This window comes from Periplaneta americana, chromosome 2 (assembly GCF_040183065.1).
Source record: "Periplaneta americana isolate PAMFEO1 chromosome 2, P.americana_PAMFEO1_priV1, whole genome shotgun sequence".
In the NCBI taxonomy this organism is placed as follows: Eukaryota; Metazoa; Arthropoda; class Insecta; order Blattodea; family Blattidae; genus Periplaneta; species Periplaneta americana.
In genome coordinates, this window is record NC_091118.1 from 217,521,459 (window position 1) to 217,545,000 (window position 23,542).

The following is a 23,542-nucleotide window of genomic DNA, read 5'->3' on the forward strand; positions in this document are numbered from 1 at the left end:
GTCAGAGCATGTGACAACAACACGTACAGTATTACTTAGGATCTCACATTCTCTGATTCTCTGCAGAACCAGTATTACGACATAATTTTTTCTGCATCACGTGTAGTACAGGAAAAGGAAGTCAGAAATATTTATACTATAGATATTAAAATTCGTATAAACTTCGAATTATCTTAGGATTATTATAAGTATATATATGATATGCGTAAATCACTTCGTGATTTAAGACGGCGCTTATTCCGTCGGATCCCGGCCAACTAGTCACTCATACCGAGTGCACCTCAGCACATGTGTGGTCTTCGGTCCTGCGTTCATAGACATCTATGACGTAATGCAGAGGGCGGCCACTAGAGGAAACCCAAGAGTTGGAGCTTAATCTGAGACGATTCTAACCGGCGTCGGAGTTGTATCCGGTGTGGCTTAGTGGATAAAGCATCAGCACGTAGAGCTGAAAACCCTGGGAATTGCAACACAGGAGAACATTAATTGAAAATGCGCCTCTTGAAATAACGTAAGAACGGATTACATTTATCTAGTTAGTGCTAAAACAACACAGTGATGAGTTGTTGCGGGAAGTAAACCTATCTAAGTGTAGAGCTATTGTATTTGCATGATAACGATAAAATGCATTTCTCTTATGTATAATATCGAGATAAACAAAAATGTGTTCAAATTCAAAAGTGAAATTTGTTTCAAATTCTAGAACTGGGTCTACAACTTTATCATGGTCTTCCCCGCGAGATAATTCCCTGTCTTGCATAGATATGGATATATTCAGACAAATAAAACTAAATTATTTAAAATTCTTATCATCACGTTACTTGAACACTACATTTAATCGCTTTACTTCAGAATACTGCGTAAGTACTTGTGTACAAAGACTGTGCAAATTAAAAATAATTAAAACACATGTTTTTTTATTCATGGCACAAGGGTAGATAAAATAAATAAATACATAAAACGATATGTCCCCTGGACCAAAGTACTTACCCGGTATTCTGAAGTCGTTCCCATTTAATATAACTTATCCTGGAGAAATCATGAATACAATAAGTGACGAGGTAAGTAATAATGTAGCAATAACACATGCAATACATTTAATATAGCTCGAGAGATCATCACAACATTTATAGAACAGCGAATTTAACCTCAAGAATCACGCAGTGGCCATTTCAGTATGTTGCCTGAGATCGTTTTTTAATTCATTATTAAATAATAGGCTACTTTTGGTACGACGCTTTCAACTGCGTTGTTTCTCTGGCATCTGAATGAGATGCAGGTGATAATTCCATCGAAATGAGTCTAGAATCCAGCGCCGAAAGTTACCCAGCATTTGCTGTTAATGAACTGAGGGAATACCTCAACCAGGATTTGAACCCGGGCCCGCTCGTTTCACGGTCAGGGATGTTAACCATTACCCCAATCGCCCCAAAAATAGTGGACATAATTCTGTGAGAAGAAATGCGAGATTTTATCAAATTTACACGTTTAAAATGATGTCTTGAACATGTTATAGTAACGACAGCTAATGTTATCGCTCGAGCTGAAGTTAAAATTAGACACAAGGTAATAATTCGTAGAAGTTACAGACTGTGGTTAGGTAATTTACCACTCTTGTTAATGAGACTGTAAATTGAACGATGTTATTATTTAATTAAAGTAGCATAAAATGATTATCGATAAATGTGTTAAACATTGAATTAGAAATGTAGGGACGGCATAGTTGCAGCTTTTGGTGGTTATACTATTTTACTGAACAGCCCAGAGCTTGGGGGGGGGGGACCAGTCACACTATCCGTTGAGCAGTAATTCTTTAAGCTTTTATTTGAAATGGCATCCTGGCTTATCTCCACCACTTTCTTCAGTTATCGATAAGCGGTGGCACAATTTGCTCTTCTGTTGCCGTGTCCCAGGAATACGCGGGAAAGTGTGTAGATAAAAAGTCTATTGAATAGCTCGATGGGTTTATTTCCCGGTTCCGTAACATTCAAGACAGCTGCTATCAAACAGGCACTGCCTGATAACGTGCCACAAGGCAGCTGCGCGCCTCTTCATGTGCTGCGAAACTTCGACGAAGTTCAATTCTTCTGCATGAGGCTGTACTGTACGTGTTGGAACTATACGAATGACGGCGATAAGCTTCAAGTTGCCATTTCGTTTGTAGAAAGAGAAAGGACGCTCACTATCTCGTTCTTTGGGTATACAGTAATTTCCTCTTTCACGTCATAAACGTCCTCAATTTCATCATCCGACTCTCATAGATTAGTTATAAACTATCGCTACTCCGTCATTTCATTCAACGGCGCTCTCAGCTGTGCACATTATCCAAGGCCAAGCCTCGCCTACAGTTCTTTCAGGTGCCTTAAATCCGCAAGACTTCTCCCCCCCCCCCCCGTCTGCAGAATTGTTCTATTTGTGTGTTTCACTCATACCACAAGGCATGGAGAAGAGGTGGTGTGGTCGGCATCACGTCCGATCGCTTGTAGACCCGGAGACTGGAAATAGGTGTCTTTGAACGTATGTCCTTGCTTGACCTTCCTGTTTATGAATGTGGTACTCCCCCACGAGCACTGACCGAGAGCGACGTTGTATGTCGGAATAGTGTGGTGTAAACATGTGTGCGGCAATTTTAAATATCTAAGTTTGTTTTAATTTTAATGAGAATGTAATGATAATGTATTGTTAATTTTAAGTGACTTTTGTTATTTGTGTTGAGATAATGAAAACTAATGACACCAAATGCCTCTTGATAGTTGAAAATTACAAGATAAAACATTACGTAGCCACAACCGGGAAACTATGGTTGCCATTTGTTATTTAATTAATAAAAGTATAAATATAAGATGCGTTTTCAACAGCATATTCACGATATGCAATATAAAACGACTGCGTCACATAGTTCAAAAGTAGAGGAGGAGAAATGTCTGATTTCTATTATTAGGCCTATATATTGTGAGCAGACGTATTTTTTCTCGTGGCATTCCCATTTCCTCTTTCTCTTCACTTCATTTATCATCTGCAATAAGTGAAAATAGGCGCAGGTGAAGTTGTGGAGTACGCTTTGCTTCGCTGATGTACGGCTACGGGCTCTGGGATGGGATTTAACCTGCAGAGCTGAGGCAGGATGGCCCGCTTGTCAGCATCGTATTTACGAATTCCACCCAACGGCATCATGGCGTATGAAGCTCAGCCAAGTTCCTGTGTTGCTCTAAGTGTGCCAACGCTTTCCTTTGTCATCAGTTGCCGACAGTTCTGCCATTTTATATTCTTTGAGCTGACAACTAAATATTGCGATGTTCACGAAAATGCCAACTGCGCGGCGGTGGGAATATTGGTACAGATATTTCCAAACACGTCTTTGTTTGCCAGGTAGGAGCTGTATTTAAAATGACTACGTTCGTCTGGTTTTTATTATTCCTAATAATTTTTGTAACAGTCTTTTTTAGCAATATCAATAGCAAAGTTGTAATATAAGAGAGTAAAATCAGACATTATGCGCGAGTGTGGAAAGTTTAGCGCCCGAAGCCAAGCCGAGGTGAACGTACAGCCTATGCAGTCCGTGTGCACACGCCACTGATGCTTCAAGATAAAAGATATAATCAGGCTAGGGAGTTGGTAGCGAAACTGTTACGTTACGTGACCTTGGACTATATCTCTACCGAATGAAAAGTAGTAGCGCAGCTCTCGATGTCAGTGAACCAGGAGGAGGAACATGTACAGCCGCAAGAAAACAATAAATCAATAATATTTAAAAAAAAAAAACAATAGTTTGTAATTACAACTTCATAACTCCCAATCTAAAGTAGTTTACCCATACATAAAAAAAATTACATACAAAGTATACAATCATGATTCTAGCCTCATTATAACAAATAACAATGCACATCTTCATTATCAACAGTAATGTCACTAGAGGTTTTGATTTATCTAGTGAAATCAAAACTCGAGTGGAATTTAATTGATATTACACGATTAGAAGAAATTATATAAATATTAGAAGAAATAAAGTACTCTAATAGAATAAAATATTAATTGACTTACTAAAATTCTATTTCACTAATGTGAGCTTCACCAAAACGTTTGAACGGAGTCGCTATGTTTAGTTGAATATCTACGAAGTAAACAAATGACGATCGCAAAGCATGTTTTATAGTGCCGTAAAGAATTTGCAGTTTGAAATGTTGGCAAACAAAGAAACAAATGATAGGGAGGTGATAAAAACAGAAGAAAGTATATAAGGATTAGAAGAAACAAAGTACTCTAATAGAATAAAATATTAATTGACTTACTAAAATGCTATTTCACTAACGTCAGCTTCACCAAAACGTTTGAACGGAGTCGCCATGTTCAGTTGACTATCTGTGCGGGAAACAAATGATGACCGCAAAGCATGTTTTATAGTAGCGTAAACAATTTGCATTTTGAAATGTTGGCAAACAAAGAAACAAATGCTAGGGAAGTGATAAAAACAAACACATGCTAGAAAAGTGATAAAATTGTAACATAAATAGCCGTGATTGATTGAAACACGTCCCTTTGTGCTGTTTTATTGGTCAAAAGTAGTATGACGTAGTAAAGATTTAAAGATTTAAAGATTTATTTATTTAACCTGGTAGAGATAAGGCCGTCAGGCCTTCTCTGCCCCTCTACCAGGGGTTACAACTATAAAGTGTAATAGTCAAAAGAAATACTCCTTTTATGTTAAAAAAAAAAACAATATTTGTAGGCTACTTTGAAAATTTAATATTCGTTCTACGTCACAAGACGTTACTGGAGTAAACATGAAATATGAATACATTATATCTTACTGTCATCAAGTGAACAACAACTTTGTAAATCTAATAGTGTATGTCGTACGTCGCACATAATATTAGACTCAGTCACCATAATTTCAGACCTAGATCATTTATTCTACGTTTAATTTGTACTTCAAGAACCAACACTTCCTTTTTCTTAACTTAACAGTCCGTATTAATCAGGTTATGTTTTGTAACTATAAATGTAATATTAATTGTAATTTTAATTATATCCTCGATATTGTAGTTGTAATCTCCTGCTAGAAGGGAAGGGAAGGCCTGATGACCTCATTTCTACCAGATAAAATAAATGAATAAATAATTTAATAAAGAAAGAAGTAAATAAATAAATAAATAAAGAGAAAAAGAATGAAAGGAAGTTTCAACTTTTTTGAGAGCAGACTGGATGATAAAAGCTTCTCAACCGAATAATAACAGGCATTTTCCATATTTATTCTGCGTTTAATTTCCTCCCGAGTATACCATTTATATTTGTTACTGTTGCTCCGAGATTTTTTAATTTTTCAACCTTTTCAAAGGATAAATTTCCAATTTTTATATTTCCATTTCGTACAATATTCTGGTCACGAGACATAATCATATACTTTGCCTTATCGAGGTTTACTTCCAAACCTTTTCACTTGCTTCAAGTAAAATTCCCGTGTTTTCCCTAATCGTTTGTGGATTTTCTCCCAACATATTCACGTCATCCGCATAGACAAGCAGCTGATGTAACCAAATACTCTATAACAATAATACTGGAAAGCTTGCCTGTTTAGTAGAGATGGGTAAAAAATAACACAACAGTTATTTTGGAACTGTTCCGGTCTCGGAACTGTTGCAAAAATGAACAGTAGGTCGGAACCTCATGTTCCGAAATAACAGTGTTCCGACTCCGAGCTGCTCACTTGCCCAGCTGTTGCGGGCTCGCAGTACCGCGTTGCACAAGGTATGTTCCGACTCCGAGATAACAGTCGGAACGTCGGAGCTTGTTCCGATGAACCAACGACAGCTGCAGTTACACTGTTCTCGTTGTTCTTTATGTTATACTTGGAACTTCGTTGGATGAAGTTGGTACTTGAAACTCTCACGTGGTTGGAGGGGGGCGCATGGAAATTGAAATCCTTGCGGTGGCGCGAACTTTAATATCAACATTTGTAAGACTGGCCAATCATCTGTAATGTTATAGTAAGTATTTAATAATCTGTAATATTCATTCCCGCTTTATGGTTTATTTCACCATTAGTTGACTAATTCTGTTTTATAAACATTCTACAAAGTCATAAAGTACGCATACTATTATTAATTAATTGATCAGCTGATTCTATACAAAGGTTAAAGTCGTAAATGGTAATGAGTGGTTTAGTTACAATGTCTGTATGTCGTTTGTTGAGGTTAAGTCTGACAAGCACAAGTTTTTGTGCTATCTTCTCTGTTATCAAAGAACGACAAAAATGTTGTAGCATTATTTGTTGGAAACTACCCATATAAGTACTGATTTGGAGAGCGAGGTTTAATGCGAAGTTTAAATTACACTTTGGTAAAGATGCGATTCCAACATTTTACTAACCCACTGCGGGGTTTCCAGGTTTCAGTACTGCCAATATATGTCTTTTTTATTTATGAAATTGTAATATTTATTATTATTATTATTATCATCATTATTATTATAACTGTGCATTAAGAAAAGTAAAAATAAAAATTAATGATTTGTTTTTTTTTATTATGTAATAGAGAGAACAGAAATTACATACCATATGTTTTAAATGTTATGTTATTTTTTTTTAGTTGGCTACCATGTCTTTATAACTTTATGTACGAAAACAAAGTGTTGTATTCTGTCCTTGTAGTCAACAGCTGTTTAATTACTAACATTAAGCTTTTGAGTTCTGTCCGCATGCACAGCAATTTTCCAAAATCGATTCGAATGTGCATTGCAGTGCCATCTATAGATAAGAATGTGTACTATGTCATGCCTATGAGTGCTCCAGTATGAGCTGCATGGTGAAGAGGGAGGGTACTGTACCGTTCGTTTGAACGACTCAACGACTCCGACTCATCACCACTGGTGACTGTTATTTCGGAACTGTTATTTGGAACATAGTATTTTTTCGGAACCGGAACCGTCGGAACTGTTCCGGGAAAAGAATAACTTCGCCCATCACTACTGTTTAGCATTGCAAGCGGCGGCGAAAAGTGACTGTGCTGCTATCTAGCGGCTTGGATTGTTTACACACTTCTTGCGGCGTGCTGGGTTACGTGAGGAAAAACGGAGTGTGTTCATTTGATGTCAATAAAAGATACAAATCAATAGTTTTATTTAAGACCAGAAGGTTCACAACATCTTAAATTAATAAGAAGTTACAAAGTTATTGGAGTAGAAATAAAATGGAACAATTCTCGTATTTTCAAATTAATTGTGATTAAGTTGTGCATGACTTTAGAAACTTTTGTTCCTTGGCTAATGATTATCCATTTTATTTTTGATGTAACAATTTACTAGCACATTGAAATATTTATCAGTGAAGATACTGGCACAGTCGCTGCTTTAGGGATAAAGCCTGTATCTTGCATTTTATTTTTTACATCAAGCAGATGTGATTTTAAGATTTCTGCAGGCATTGTATCTTTTGATAGAAAATAACTTATACGTAGTTTGCTTTAAAATTTTACACATGCCTCGAATAATGAAAACCAGTGCTTGGTTTGCAAATGGTACTTCAGAAATTTTTACGTCAGTTGAAGTCTGTTGATTATGCCTATCTATACCTAATTCAATGAATCCCTCAAAGTGTCTGTTTTAGCATTATAAGTTATGTTTCCCTTCAAAGACATTTCATCTTAAACAATAATAGGCCTAGTTACAACCTTTTCATTCAATGGTACAATATCGGATTTTATTTTTAATAATTAATTCTAGAATTGTGCGATTTATACCGGGCCTATACCAAATTCATGACGTCAATTTTTGAGAGATCTAACTGTTGGTAAACATAATTTTCTTCTTAAATATCTTTCGTATTGAGGTGAACATTAATGGAATGTTGCGGCAAAACGTTTATCGTAACTGGAATATCGTTTCCCCATTTCCTTCTTTTTAAGCACACTTGTGACTAGTGAATTCATCATCTTGAACAATTTTAATTAAATCGGCATTTGGACTTGCTGTGTTTATAGCTGTCATCTCCGGTTGAGCCAGTTTTTATCTTTTAGGATTTCTTGCATCGTAAAAGAAATGATCTTAATTTAATGAAATATTAATAATGCCTTTAAAATACAGGACTAGGCAAATTATTTGTCCGAATAACTACCTGAATAACTTATTATGAAAAAACATGAGTCCACTTTCTTCACAAAATCAACAATTCACATTTTTATGTTACGTATCCCAAGACACACTATTTGGATAAAAAAGTAAAGACTTTCAATTTTTTATACGGAGAAACTATAAGCAAATTGTGTTTTATATGAACAATGTAAAGTAGATTTATGCAGTTTAGTAACCGTTTCAGTTAACACAGAGAATATGTCATTGCTAATGCCTATCTAATTACACGATGGAGGAGTATGGTCTGTCCCTTCTGTCTGATATCAGAAATCCCGCACCTTCCTCGAGGCAAGATCTAATACGTTTATTTGGGACCTTCGCGATTCTTTTATTGTGCTTTGATTTTGACTCATATTTTCGGAAGAAGGAGCTGTTAAATTCAGTGAAGGAATAACTATTATCTTCAGTCTGTTATTACAACCAGAGTATTAAAAGTTAACAGTGCTACGACTGATTTAAAACTTCGGTATACTTTTTCCAATTTATTACACCCTATTTTTACTTTCCCCTATTGTTTTGAATTATGGTTATTGACGTCCGATAATCAAAAGTAATCCGAATATATTTTGTGATTTTTGTACATAATATATTCTATCCCTCTAATTTTAAACGTTTGTCTAGAACTGTTGACAGCGTTTTTAGTTAGTGCTCACATTTTGCTTATGATATCGTTTGTGTTTTGTTTTTAAAAGAAGTTTAGATAAGGACGCAAATAGCGATAGCTGACGCGCCCTATTAAACCTCATTAACTAAAGTCTGCGTTTGTTTACCTATATGAGCATGGCCACCTAGAAGACAAAAGCAAATAACTAGTGCCGGTAGTAGAAGCAGTAATAATAATAATAATAATAATAATAATAATAATAATAATAATAATAATAATAATAATAATCAGCATCATCTTGTAACAGAAAAGTACTATTCTATATACTGGTGTTTACATGACTACTCCCAATCTCTATCTTTTGGAAATCTGAAGAAAGTTCTAGCATATTTTGGTAGGCATAGTTTTTACAAAACATAGTACAAACATTTCCACATTTAACTGGCATTGTGTAGGCTACAACTATAATGAGAATAACCCTTAGGACATCATGTGATTTTTAAGAATAAAGCTCTCATCACAGTTCATTGGGGTATTCGTCATGCCATCCTCGCTGCCTCCAATCCCTGCCGCTAGATAGCACTGGCGAGTCATTCGCCACTTTTACCGTGAACTTTCCGGTATTATCATTGTAGAGTATTTGATGTAACCCGTTCATTTCCAAACTCTGTCTATTATTCTGGACTTTCCTAATGGCATATTCTAGAGCAGAGTTAAAAAGTAAAGGTGAAATTGTCTTTCGTTTTTCTATTTAGTTCCTTATTTTCATATTCATTTTGATATCAGTTCTCTATTGCCTCCACTGCAGCAACTAATGACGTGGTATCTGCAATAGTTATATGTAGGGAGCGGATTTTTATGTGCTAAAAAATTTAAATATATTTATTTTTATGTGCTAAAAAGTACGAAAATATTTGCTAAAAATAAAAAATAAAATATTTTTTTTATAAATATGACAAAATACCTTACTTAGCTTGGAAAAAAAATGTTACTAGGTACTCACCAACCACACTTGAGTGCTAGTAGTTGGCCGAGAATTGCAGTGAACAACAAAGGTCATCTCCAAATTCTCCATCACAAATGCATGCCGATTATCTCTGAACAACGACTTATACTGTGAAAACGATCTTTCCACATCACAGGACGTCAGACGTGCATATTTAAAGAGAGGAATGTCACAAACACATACGCCGTCAATTTCACCTACAGGCACACCCTCCAATACTTGAGCCACTTTACACATTTTTTTATATCCACTGTTTTTCCCAAACACATTCTGGAATTTGTCCCTTAGTACTTGTACTTCTGAACCTGGTAGCGAGTCTAGTTTAATTTTCACGGCACGCACCTCCCTGTTTCAGACAACAGGTTTTTGGATGTTTCAAGTTTTTTATGTGGTCACACAAAAAGCTTAGATTTGCTAATAGGAAAGCCAAATCGTTTTCTAAACAACCATCTTGAAGGAAATCGATTGCCGAAGCCCGATAACAGGGAATCACAACAAGACGTACCGTATTGCCTTACTTGATGGACATGAGCGAGAGGCGAGAGATTTGTTTAAATTCCATAATGTTCATACCCAGCTCTTATCTGTTGTGTTTTCACAAACAAAGCATCTCTCCTCCTTGTCCATGTTAATTTATTCTCTAATAATAACACTGATATGCTGCCTAGCAGTTCTCAGAACTTGAGGCGATACTATTATAAAAATGGATCATGGATATACCACACAGCGCTTAGAAACACGAAGCAACCAAGGATTCTTAAAAAGTTAACGTACTTCTGAGCGACATAATTGATTTAGTTTTAAAATGTTTAAAAGTTCTTGTAAAAATTATTTAAGTAAAATACTCCAAGATTTATGTGTTTATAATAGATTTCCTGAAAATATGTATTTACATTTTTTTTTTGAAAATATGTGTTTTTATGTGAAATAAGATTCGGGTTTTAAACTTGAAACTTCATGTTCGGAATTTTTAACTTTGTTAATTGTGTTTTACCACATGCAAAAATAATATTTAATTACATAGAAATCCGCTCCTTAGTTATATGCATAGATAGGAAGTTCGTACCAAAACGTATCCAGAGGATCAGAGTTCGAGGTGCAGTGAACTTGAGTGAGCCCGTAACTGTGGCAGCGTTCAGGCGAAGGCGACGCGTATCCGGAAATCTTGGGTTCGAAGTGCAGTGAACTGTATTTGGAAGTCTTGGGTTCGAATTGCAGTGAATTGTATCTGAAAGGCTTGGGGTTCGACGTACCGTGAATTCGAGTGAGTGAGCTAGAAGAATTAGCCAAGGCGAACGAACTGTGAAGTGAGAACTGACAGTTTTGGTTCTGCACATAGTGCTTTGTGAACATTGGTTGAGATTAGGAGTGCACTGTTGTTCTTCTCAATAATACACGTGAATAGTCATTATCGTTCTGTGGAGTGCAATAACGACTACTGTGTTGCAGTGTTGAGTGAAATACCCATTGTTGACGGTGTGTGGTTAAAGGTAGAAATAAAAGTCACATTGTTGCTGTAATTAAAGTTACAATAATAATAATAATAATAATAATAATAAATTTATTTATTCTGGTGGTGTTAAAGCCATCAGGCCTTTTCTTCCTAGCCAACAGAAATATGGATACATACAGCGAAAAAAAAAAAACAAACAAATAAATAGGAAAAACCAAATGATATATTGGAAAACTACAAAGTAAATAAAAATGTTAGCCCAAAATCCAATTCCTTCCCCCTTAAGCAGTTCTCTCATGACGACTTCTAGTGTGCAGCTCTGTTGTTGGCACTGAAGCCATCTGCTTATGTTCTTTCTTTTACTTGTTGCAGGTGAGTGAATTGGACACTTTTTATTCCTCATCTAGGATCCTCACAACTTGCAACGAAGCTGCGCAGTGAGAAGTGTTCTTCAAGCCTTGAAACAGGAAAGTAAAGCACAGAAAATATACTGAAGCACTATGTACCCTACGGAGAAAATGTTATGTTATGCCCCACTAATTTAAGGGATAAATTACGGTGGTCAAACATAGCAACTGTCATGCATTTCATAGCAAGTTTTACGGACAGCACCATGTATGCGCAAGTTCTTCACGAACTGTACGCGTTGCAAATAAGACGCGAACATCTCGCATTGTCGAGGAGAACGCGATGTCAGCATTTCCCACAGCTTTATCCTCCACGCGCTAGGAGCGTGTGTGATTAGACTGTTCCATAGCCCTCTCTTGCTGATCGCAGGAAATCCATGATTTTTCTGTATGTTAAATTAACGCAAATCCAGCGTTTGCGTTGAGAGTAAGACTGGCGTATACGAAATACACTTCATCTCAGTAGTAGCCATACTTTTCTCACGCGGCCCGGATAGCGTCATGACGCGACCGAACTCATAAATACCAAAGGCTCATTCGGCCCTTCGTCTTTCGAGTGCTCACTTCCAACAGATCAGTCAGTTTTGTGACCGCAAGTCAGAAGACGGTGAGAAGCATTTAAGTCAACCAATCGAAGCCGGAACCATGGCGTCCGCCATCGTCAACACTACTTTCGTCGTATGTACTGTAAGTTATAACATTTCATCATATACCTATTGCTACTAATGTCGAGAGAGATTTACTAAATGTTACTAGTGTCAGAGTAATATACCACATAGAATATAATAAGGAAATATCAGTGCTTGAAATTCAGTGAACTGTGTATACTTCAAAGTTCTACTTTGAACGCATTTATTTAAGACGTAATGGATTTTTCCAAGGTTTTTGAATGGTACTACCTCATGCGATATCTTGATATCATTAACATTATTCGGGAATCCAAGCCGAATGGCACCTGAGTCGACAAACGCCTTTGTATGTAAATTCTTTAAATAGTTTTGCATTGTTTTACGAAGTTTGTTCTACTAATTGCACCTTACGTAACCAAGTTGACGCACTGAAGTTTCCATATTATTTCATTGTTTAAGCAATTGCATTCAAATATAACCAATGATTTAGTTTACCATTTTGTTTTTATTTAAACTCATGTAACTGAGTATGTATACCAAGTAGGTATATCCTAGATTCTCTTTTATTGCTTAAGTAAAGTAAAGTAAAGTGAAGTAAAGTAAAGTAAAGTGAAATAACAAGAAGCATACATAACTCACTAGACCTGTTAAACATTCTGCAGCTTTTCATAACATAGCTGAATAGCTAAATGTATAACTCATGTATATAAGAATGTTTACAATATATTATAGTATAACCAGTGAAGTGACTTATTTGATTTGATTAAGCTGATATTCTTCGAGCCTGATCCAACCTGTGATCCTGTTCTTGAATACGCAGTACCTCGTTAAGATAGTAGCTCGACCATTACCATCCTGAAATATCCTAACGTAAACATAAACATAACAAACTGGTGTCAGAAATACCTTGACAAGAGTAATGCTGGGTAGGGCAGAACCACAACATAATAATTTGGTGTCAGAATTTAATCATAACTTAGCCGTGACCGATAGCATCGGCCACAACAAAGTTGTGCCTAACAACAAAGAGGCACAACAACAATTTGGTGCCAGAAGTGGCACAACCACAACAGTTATATTCAGTACGAAGACAGGTGGAGCCTCATAAGGCATCACTCTTGAGGCTACTAAGCCAGGAGATAATGAGGTAGTGTGGCCAGTTCCTTTCCCCCTCCATTGCATACATTCGCTGATTAGCTACACTACCGGTCAACAGTTTTGTATCAGCTATGAAAACAACTATATACTTTATTTCAATGTACCAGCACATCGGAAAAACTAAATAGACCGACAAAATAAATATTTTCTCTCTCTAGCATTATGATATGATAGAATATTCAAAACGAAATGCCTGTTTTAACCATAAATCCATAGTTGTGATAGGTGATCGAAAACTTTTGACCGGTAGTGTACATATTATACCAGTCAAACTCAGTGGCGGCTCGTGATAAAATATTATGTGTGTTCACAATTTTGTGGTTCCAAAATCGAAGAGAATTTGAAATCGTACGTTTAGTCTAATATGAAATGTCATGATTCCAATGTTTCACTATCGAAAAAAACCGTATATAAATTCAAAACAACATATAATAATAATAATAATAATAATAATAATAATAATAATAATAAAAATAATAATGAAACTCAGTCTTTTTATTTCCAATTTTTCTTGGTAAGCCAGTTTACCCAGTTCTTTACTGTTCAAAATTACTTGAACAGAGTTCATTGTTTACGTTTGTTAAAAATGAATACATACCACGGTCTCGTTATTTACAAACGCGTGTGTTCAGTAATATATTTTGATTCACAACACACTGATACACTACAGCCTATACCAGTACTGTAATCCCATTCACATAGATTGATTGCTATAAATACATGCCAGTAAATATTATTCTTAAATATTATACACTACCATACAGATACTTAAATTCATACCACCACCACAGTCAGCCAGCACGTGTTTGAAAGCCAAACCATGTGGCCAAACTATGCTATTATGCCGGCACTGAAGTATAGTAATTCACAAACTACACTCTCGTAGCAGCACTGTACACGTAGTAAACGTTCCTACAGTCAGATGCTGACATCTACAGGCTATTACATTTCCTCCTCGAGATATAGCACGTGAACGATAGGCATCGATGGACCTGACATCTGTAGGATAGATACTCATCATGTTCACTTAACGCTTTGTGCTCTTGACAAGTCATAAGCGGCCAGCTAAAGACAATTTTCTCCCGCGCATGCGTGAAATTCCTGTAACCAACTCGAAAAGAGCACGGCTTGTACGTGAACGGATGTTGCCAAGTTTATATAAGAAGTTTATGCAAGATGCGGGAAGTTTAAAATACTCGATTCTGATATTATACATCCCCACTACGTCAATATGGTATCAAATAATAAAACTAGTCGTGCATTAATAGAAACAAGGTGTTCACGTGCTCTTGTGCTCTTATTGACGCACCGCCACTGGTCAAACTTCAGATGCATACGAACAATTGTTCTTCCTCTGATACATATCGTCAAGTGAGATGTACTGCCTGATAATAGATATACATATCAGCCAGGAACAAAATAAACATAGACAAAAAACATTACTTCTTTCTTTTTTCGTGCCATTGTTGTTACTAGTGACTTACAAAAACTTCCTCTCCTGATCTTGTTGATATCTCAAGCCCATCGCTTCTATTTGATGAACCTAGTAATTCAACCAGAGATACTGTTATAAAAGATACAGTTCCAGTATGACTGCGAAGAATATTCAACATCATAATGTTCAAAACAGTGAAAGCAAAAAAGTCGGCCTGCAAAGTGAGTGGCCGAATGTATGGAATGAAGAAAATATGTGGTCGAGAAAAAAAGAAGCTTATCCGCGGATTGAATGTAAGCAATGTAAGCTAGGCTGTAAAGTGTGTCATGAAGTAACTACATTAGGTGCATTAAAAAGAGTGTATTTCTGTATCTAATGAATGGCGCTCATATTCAGTAAATTGCTACAGATCGAACAGATCAGATCAGCTTAAGTCACTACAAAAGAAAATCATTGAACACAAGAAATCCAATGCTCATAATATAGCACAAACAATTGTTGATACGTCTGAAAAGCAATCAATTGAAAATGTTGGCGAATAAACGAGTGCAGCCCACCGTGAAGCAGCAAAAGCGAAATTTAGATCAGCTTATTACATTGTGCAGAATGACCACCCTTACAGTGATCATTTCGGTTTACTTAGCTTCAGAAGCTAACTGGAGTAGGTATTGATTGGTGTTGCCTTGCATTCTCCTTACAGTCTTACTTATGGCATTTCTTTCTGGCTTGTTTTTTTTTACATCCAACCTTCCCCTTCCCCTTCCCCAAAGGTTAAAAAACATAAAGAGCTCCATCACTGTAAAGTTTGGGACTACAACCCCGCTGCACGTACATAAAATGAAAGAACCTGGAATGTACAGAACTTCTCTGCGTCATTGTATGCTTCGAAGTAATCTCCAGTCGTTTAATGGAATTCCACTCGGTTATTTTTTTCCTTCGATTTTAAAGCCTGAGTTTTGCCATATTTAAATTTTTCCGCTGATCTTCTTTCAGATTAACCACTTCCACTTTCGCGAATCCAAGCCAAATTGAAGAAGTACCTAATTTCTCACGCCTTCTATTCTGTAGGTGAATTCATGACATTCGGTAACACTTCATGAAATTGATACTAAAACTTTGTGTTGTACTAGTAGACTATATTGTAAATCTCGTCTGTATATATTTCATCTAGACTGTGACTATAAATTAGGGGTGCTATTCATAGACATTTCGCTAGCCCGCGCTACGAGCGTGCTAAACAGGATTCGTATCATATCATATCGCTGACACTGGTTTATGAATACGAAAAACGTTAGTTCGCTGATCATCCACCGAAAGCCCTGTCTAAGAATGTCTATGAATACGGCCCTAAGACTTTATAATAGTATTAAGTTTCTTGACTTGTTCCATATTCTGGCTGTAAGCAATGTATGAATACCATGGAATGTTAATAAATACAATACAATAAATGGCGGCTTGTGACTTATTAAACGTATGTGCTACAATAATAATAATAATAATAATAATAATAATAATAATAATAATAATAATAATAGCACTCATCCTAATAACCAAAATTAAAGTCCATTTTTCTTCCTGTTGGCGAACTTTTCTATCACCTTGGTATTGAAAAATGTTATGGTTTATTTAACGACGTTCGCAACTGCAGAGGTTATATCAGCGTCGCCGGATGTGCCGGAATTTTGTCCCGCAGGAGTTCTTTTACATGCCAGTAAATCTACTGACATGAGCCTGTCGCATTTAAGCACACTTAAATGCCATCGACCTGGATATATGTCTAATTTTATGAACTAGAAGAATTGAAAACGATGGGTAAAAACCACATTTCTAATATAAAAATAAATGTTTCATATTTAAATACATTTTTAATAAATGAAGTTTTAGGTACTAAATACATAAGTTGGCTATTCTGTTCTGGCTACTCTTTGGTGAGCACAGAAGGGACAGCAGTTTTCGGTGTTTGCGGGGAAGTGAAAAGGGTAACTGAAGCATGCGCATTTCTCCATGTCGACATCTGTCCCGTGCTTACCACATCTCGCACTACAGTGGAGGGTGAATGATGAAACGTGTCAAGGCGGATGATTCAAATGCTTTAACAATACAGAATGGAAACATAGGTAACTATTTAAATTAAACAAATATTTTTGAGGTTTTTAAAACAAAACATATTTTTCTCTCTTACTTTTATTATGTGCTGTAGCACATGAACACGTAAGGACCGGCCGCCTCTGAATACAATACAATCTCTTTGACTCGATCCTCGAACAGCCAGAAGAAATGAAAATGTTAAACAAGAGAGCAAGTACCGTACAGTTACGCGTTCAACCCTGCAGCGGTTACAACCCCTAACAACAACAACCCCTTTCTGGTTAGAAATTCCCACAAGTTATCGCAAGAGCGACGTAAGTGGCTGTCTACAAATATTGAAGACCATCATAAGCTATATAACAATCCCTGTTGATATGGATCCCTTCCTTCAAACGCTGCACGTGTTTGCTTTCCTTCTGATTTATCTTATCCGCGGTGCGACAGTCGACTGTCGGTCGAGTCCACATGCCTCAGCAGCGGTGAACGATCATCAACCAGAGCGTGGTAACGTGTGGTCAGCAGGATGATCGCCGTCAGTAACGGTGAAATCGTGGCTACTAACCCTTAGAAGGAAATACTGATTATTTAAAATATGAAGTGTTCTTTACCTCTCTGCGACCATCAGCAAATACACTAACAATAATACTGGAAAGATTTCCTGTTTAGCATTGCAAGCAGGGGCGAAAAGTGATTGTGCTGCCATCTAGGGGCTTGAAATGTTGATACACTCCTTGCGGCGTACTTGGTTACATGAGGAAAGCGCAGAGATGTGCATTCGATGTCACTAAGACGCAAAGCTATAGTATAACTTGGGGTCGCTTTGTTCACAACATTTTTAATTAATATCAAGTTACAAAGCTACTGGCATAGCTACTAGAAATTAATTCTCGTATTTTAAAATGTATATTATTTAGTTGTACAGGGACATCATTTTATTTTTACTTCAATTCTTATTGTACCTGAGTTTTTGAATGTACTTCACCCCCACCCCTTCTACTAAGGAAGTTCCAACTCCACACAGAACCAAGACCGCAGATAGTAAGCAGTACTGAGTTATTGAGTATAGTACGTTCCAGAAATACGTTCGCGTTTTCCAGTGACGAAAGAGCTTTCAATATTGAATCATATTTTCGCACAGGTACTGTCCGCATCCCGATTTCCCCCACCTGCTTCTGCTCGCCCCTCTGTAAAAGCTGGGCTGTCTTAGCTCTTTTCTGAAAATATTAATTTCTCTTAGGAATTGGAAGTTTACGTAATATTATACAGCTGTTTAATTTAACTTAAATAAAAGGGCCTCGTTAAGTAATTAACTGTCACGTGATTTCATCCCTTTCTACAATCCTGCGGCATAACCACTTGGACGGACATTAGATAGCATGTCTGAGTAATTTTATATTTTCGGGTCGGGCAGAAGTGAAGATTGAATTTACAGTACGTAGAGTAGGTACAGAATTATTTCAACATGAGTTACTAGTACGAAGGACGAAACTGGCAATTGGAATTAGATGCAATAGTCTATAGTGCGATAATATGCACAAAAGAACTGAAGCCTGTATCGAAATGAACGGCCACCATTTTCAAAATTGTGTTTAAATATTCATATTATGATTATTTTTCAATTTAACTTCTTTCTCTATATTGTACGCTAATGTGCTATAGACAGTATAATATACACTGCATAATGAATACGTTCGCATGGATAACTCACTTCGTGAGTAAAAACACTTATTCTTAATACAGTACTGTACTTTGATTAAAGAAAAACCTAATGAAAATTATCAAACTCAAAATCGCGATATTTCCTAGTTTACGTAAATGGATGAACTACTTTTCTTCCTTCCTATACCTAGTAGAGTGATTTGTGTTTTACGCCAGTATCATCGAACTCCAGTCTTGGAGGGGGGAGCAAGCGGTGTTTCCGGTTCTCTAAAGGTATAGACAGGTTAATATTAAAAATGTTAGTAAAAATAAAATGATGTCCCTGTACATGACGAAGCAGCTTTCATACATCGCTTACCGATTTTTCGTTTTCTATCTAGTTACCCATTTTATTTTTAATGTAAGTGTTTATTAGTGCATTGAAATGTTTATCAATGACGATGTTGGCACAGTCACTGCAGGCTGTAGTTGGGTTCTGCTGAAATCGCCATACGGAGCGCACTGCACTTCTTTTTCAAGGTTATTTCAGTCTCCTCTGCAGACTGCCTTCCAGATCGCAGCCATTGCACATCAGACATGGAGTTGAATGCTAACACTGGAGGCCCTACACATTTTGGGAACAAAAGCCTACAACTTCTGTTACTACAAGAGTGTTCCTTTTCTTAGTCCAGATATCATTCATTACATTAATGCGCCTTCGCATTCTGTAGTTGAAATCTGTTATGTATAACAAACTACAAAGTTCTGGTGGTTTCCAGTAGCGTAGCGTCAATGTAAGCTAAAAAGCTCAGCTTCCCCAGTTAATAACTCCATAATAAACTGCAGTTTATGAACAAAATTATTTATTAATTTTACAATTTATAAGTACGTCTTAAATGTTGTGATGCGGCAGTTCAGGATGATTTGTGATGGAGCAGTAAACGTGAAGCCTGCACACACCAGCTTACAATCCCCTCCACAGACTCGTTTCTTTCACACATTCTTCTGTGTAACGCACCCCGCAGATTTTCCATACCTTTCTAACTAAACTATCCTGGTCGCAAGGCTCGCAGGAAGCTAGCTTTAACATTGAAAATAAGTAGTTTCCGAGTTATCCCTTTTCGTCAGTTGAGTTCAGTTGAAGTGTTAGTATGCACTGTGGGTGATGTAATAAATATGAGTGAAATAACAGTTCCTGACACTAATTTATGTAGTCAAAAATAATATTCTGATAAAGATTTTAACGTTGATTTTTTTACTTGGTTATTTAAAGACGCTGTATGAACTACGAGGTTATTTAGCGTTGATGGGATTGGTGATAGCAAGATGGCATTTCGCGAGATGAGGCCCGAGGATTCCCCATAGATTATCTGACATTTGCCTTATGTTGGGGAAAACCTCGGAAGAAACCCAACCAGGTAATCAGCCCAAGCGGGAATCGAACCCGCGCCCGAACGCAACTCCGGATCGGCAGGCAAGCGCCTTAGCCGACAGAGCTACGCCGGTGGCTTTTAACATTGATTGATGTAATTTTACTAACACTGTATCTATTGACCGTTAATATTGTGGTTTTTCTAAATATGACAGGGGGTGAGCTAATGTTAAATTATACGTATTATATGTGTCTATAGCGATATGTGTAAACCATCAAATCATATTTTACTACGTACCATTTGAGGTGATGCCTTATTGGTGTTACTTATGAGGTTCCAACCAATCTTCGGACTGCTGACTTGACATCGACTACTATTTATTTTAAGACGCAATACGTTTCCTCGTACATGAAAGACAACTTGAGTTAGCTTCCCCTGCTCAAAATTTCATGCTACGCCACTGGTGGTTTCAAATTGAAAGCCTGAATGTACTTTCGCCTGTCTTCAAGATGGAAATGTTCATACAAGTTTGAGATGCATGAATCACTGCAGGTTATATATGTTTGTATTTACAAGTCAAATCTAACACTCTCTTACTTTTTTACCTGTCTTCCATTTTGTACGACTAATCTTAGATTGTCAATGTAAGTAGGATGTTTGTGTGGGATTGATGAGCCACTGCTTGAAGTTTTCTGCCAGCTTCTGTAAAATTGATTAGGGTTTATTTCAGCTATCTTTGTCTTGCTGCGTAGCTCACTCTCTTTTAAAACTTTCTGTTTGAAGCAGAGAATGCCTCCTCAACATAAGACCCTGGCGAATGTACCTTAGATTCAAAGACCTTAAAATACAGAACGCTTTTAAGCTTCTGAAATTGTTAGATCTCTCATAATAAGGCCATCAAGAAATCGTAATTTTAGCTAAACTTTCGTATTTAGACCTCTATTTAGTCTCTTTACTATTGGAGGCTTCAGTCTTATAACACCATGGCATTAGGCTAGTAGGCATATTAATTAGATACAGTGGCGTAGCGTCAATGTAAGCTAAAAAGCTCAGCTTCCCCAGTTAATAATAATTTCATAATAAACCTGCAGTTTATGAACAAAATTATTTATTAATTTTAATAGAGTTTATATTTACGCGTTAAATATTGTGATGCGGCAGCTCAGGATGATTCGTGATGCAACAGTAAACAAGAAGCCTGCACACACCAGCTTCCAAGCAGACTGGTTTCTTCTGTGTAATGCACCCCGCAGATTTTCCATGCCTTTCTAACTAAACTACCCTGGTCGCAAGGCTCGCAAGAAGCTAGCTTTTATATTGAAAACAATTTAGTTTCCGAGTTATCCCTTTCATGGGTTGTGTTCAGTTGAAGTGTTTGTGTGCATTGTGGCTGATATAATAAATAATGAGTGAAATAACATTATCAAGACTGACTTACGAAAAAAAGTGTGATTTAGAAAACAAATGACCGACTCCCTTGCTGTCAATGAAGGGGACAACCAAAACACAGACGCATACTTACGTAATTATACTAATACTGTATCTATTGACCGTTAATAGGCCTATTGTGATTTTCTAAGTATGACAGGGAGTGAGCTAATGTTATACTATACGTGTCTATTTGTTAGAGATATGTATAAACCGTGAATCATATTTTACCACGTACCATTTGAGGTCATGCCTTATTGGTGTTACTTATGATGTTCCAACCAATCTTCGACTGCTGACTTGACATTGGCTACTATTTATTTTAAGACTGTATTTTTGTAATAAGTTTTCTCATATGTACATGAAAGACAACTTGAGTTAGCTTCCCCTGCTCAAAATTTCATGCTACGCCACTGATTATATATACCACGACGATCTTCAAGCTTGAAATTAACAATCACAAACATGGTTTTTGATAAAACAACGAATTTACAAGCGTTTAAACAAAGGTTAATTATGATATGCCAGCCGTTACTTTTATGCCAGATATCAAAATCAAATGTTTTCAGACATCTTACATCCACCATTTCAAAGTGTATTAAAGACTAGTTGAACATAATTAATGTTTTCGAGTCTATAGTTTTTGCCGGTACGGTAACAGCGAGTTTTCATTTCAGACGGTACGCCGTACCGGCCCAACTACAGCACTGGCGCTGCCATTTTAAATAACTCTTCTTTTACTCCAGTTATAATTTTACAAAGAACATTGCAAAGAGATGTCCATTTTTTGACAGAATACGTTATTATTTTCAATTATTAGATTATATTTATGCACTAGAGACGAAGGGATATGCTTTATAAATAATTTTAAAAAATAACTTAAGAATTACGTAGAGAGATGGGCGAATCCAGAAATGCATATAGAGTGTTAGTTGGGAGACCGGAGGGAAAAAGACCTTTAGGGAGGCCGAGACGTAGATGGGAGGATAATATTAAAATGGATTTGAGGGAGGTGGGGTATGATGATAGAGACTGGCTTAATCTTGCACAGGATAGGGACCGATGGCGGGCTTATGTGAGGGCGGCAATGAACCTTCGGGTTCCTTAAAAGCCATTTGTAAGTAAGTAAGTATTACGTAGAGAGAAAATTGGTGAAAAAATGTATATATTCTTTCAAAATATGCAATATCCTTCAAAATATGTAAAAATATATAATATATGCCAAAATATTTATTATGCACCAAAATATGTAAAAACATTTAAAACTTCGGAATAATGATCCCTTTAATATGATTCGCGGACTTTTAGCTTTCCTTACAGCTACATATGTTATGTAGGAACGGAATATGTAATTACATACAATCCGGGCTCTAGTCATAACATTATAAAAAAGTGTTTTGATTAATTTAACCATGTTTTCCCAGATTTGTGTAAGGATATAATAATGGTTTTTTTAGTAATTTCGTATGAGCGAAGAAAAATGTTTAAAACTTCATCTGTTATTAGCACCTGAAATAATGAAGGGAAACATCACATTTCGAAGGCCAATCAGCACAGAAGCGCGATTAGCACTGTTAAAATTAACTTTTCATCACCCATTTTAAGAATAATCTGTCTGGACAACGCACCAGCACATGTTGAGTGGGAAAGTACTGAGAACAGCCAACACACTTTTCTCCGAAGACCAGCGAAGACATACGAATGCTGACGATCGTCAACGGAAATTCCGCTAGGGTCGTGTAGCGAGAACCCTGTCCGTCAGGACCGGCAGCCGGTTGCTTCCGTTCGGACAAGTGAGCGTTTGCCGTTTAAAATACATGCATACGTCTCTCGCAGAATATTTCCGGTTCGTTCCGTTCCGGTCGGTCCGTGACAGTGAGCGTCAACCTGGGTGTTCTCGAGAAGGTCCGCTCGGAGGGCATACATATCAAGACGGAGCAATAATTCCCGAACAAGGCGATTGCTAGGAACAATATGGACGTCAACAATTTTGGAAAATAAACTAAGAAAAGTAGGAGGAAAATTTTTGAGGAAAGGGATTAGGTCCGTGGCCCGTTTCTTATGGATCTCATCCGTACCTTTGTCTTAGCGCCCGCAGGAAACCATGGGAAGCTGCACTGACACAAGCCAGTGATTAATGAATGGCCCTTTCCAGGGAAATAAACAAATTTACAATTCATTTCCTGCAACGAAAACAAT

The 23,542-nt window shown here is 36.8% G+C and overlaps 1 protein-coding gene across 1 annotated transcript in view; it reads left to right on the forward strand.

Annotated features, from left to right (window-relative positions):
- The window catches only part of LOC138695135 (protein rolling stone-like), a 152,317-nt gene that overhangs the window by 645 nt on the left and 128,130 nt on the right, over positions 1-23,542 (forward strand). The gene's annotated exons all lie outside the window — the stretch shown is intronic.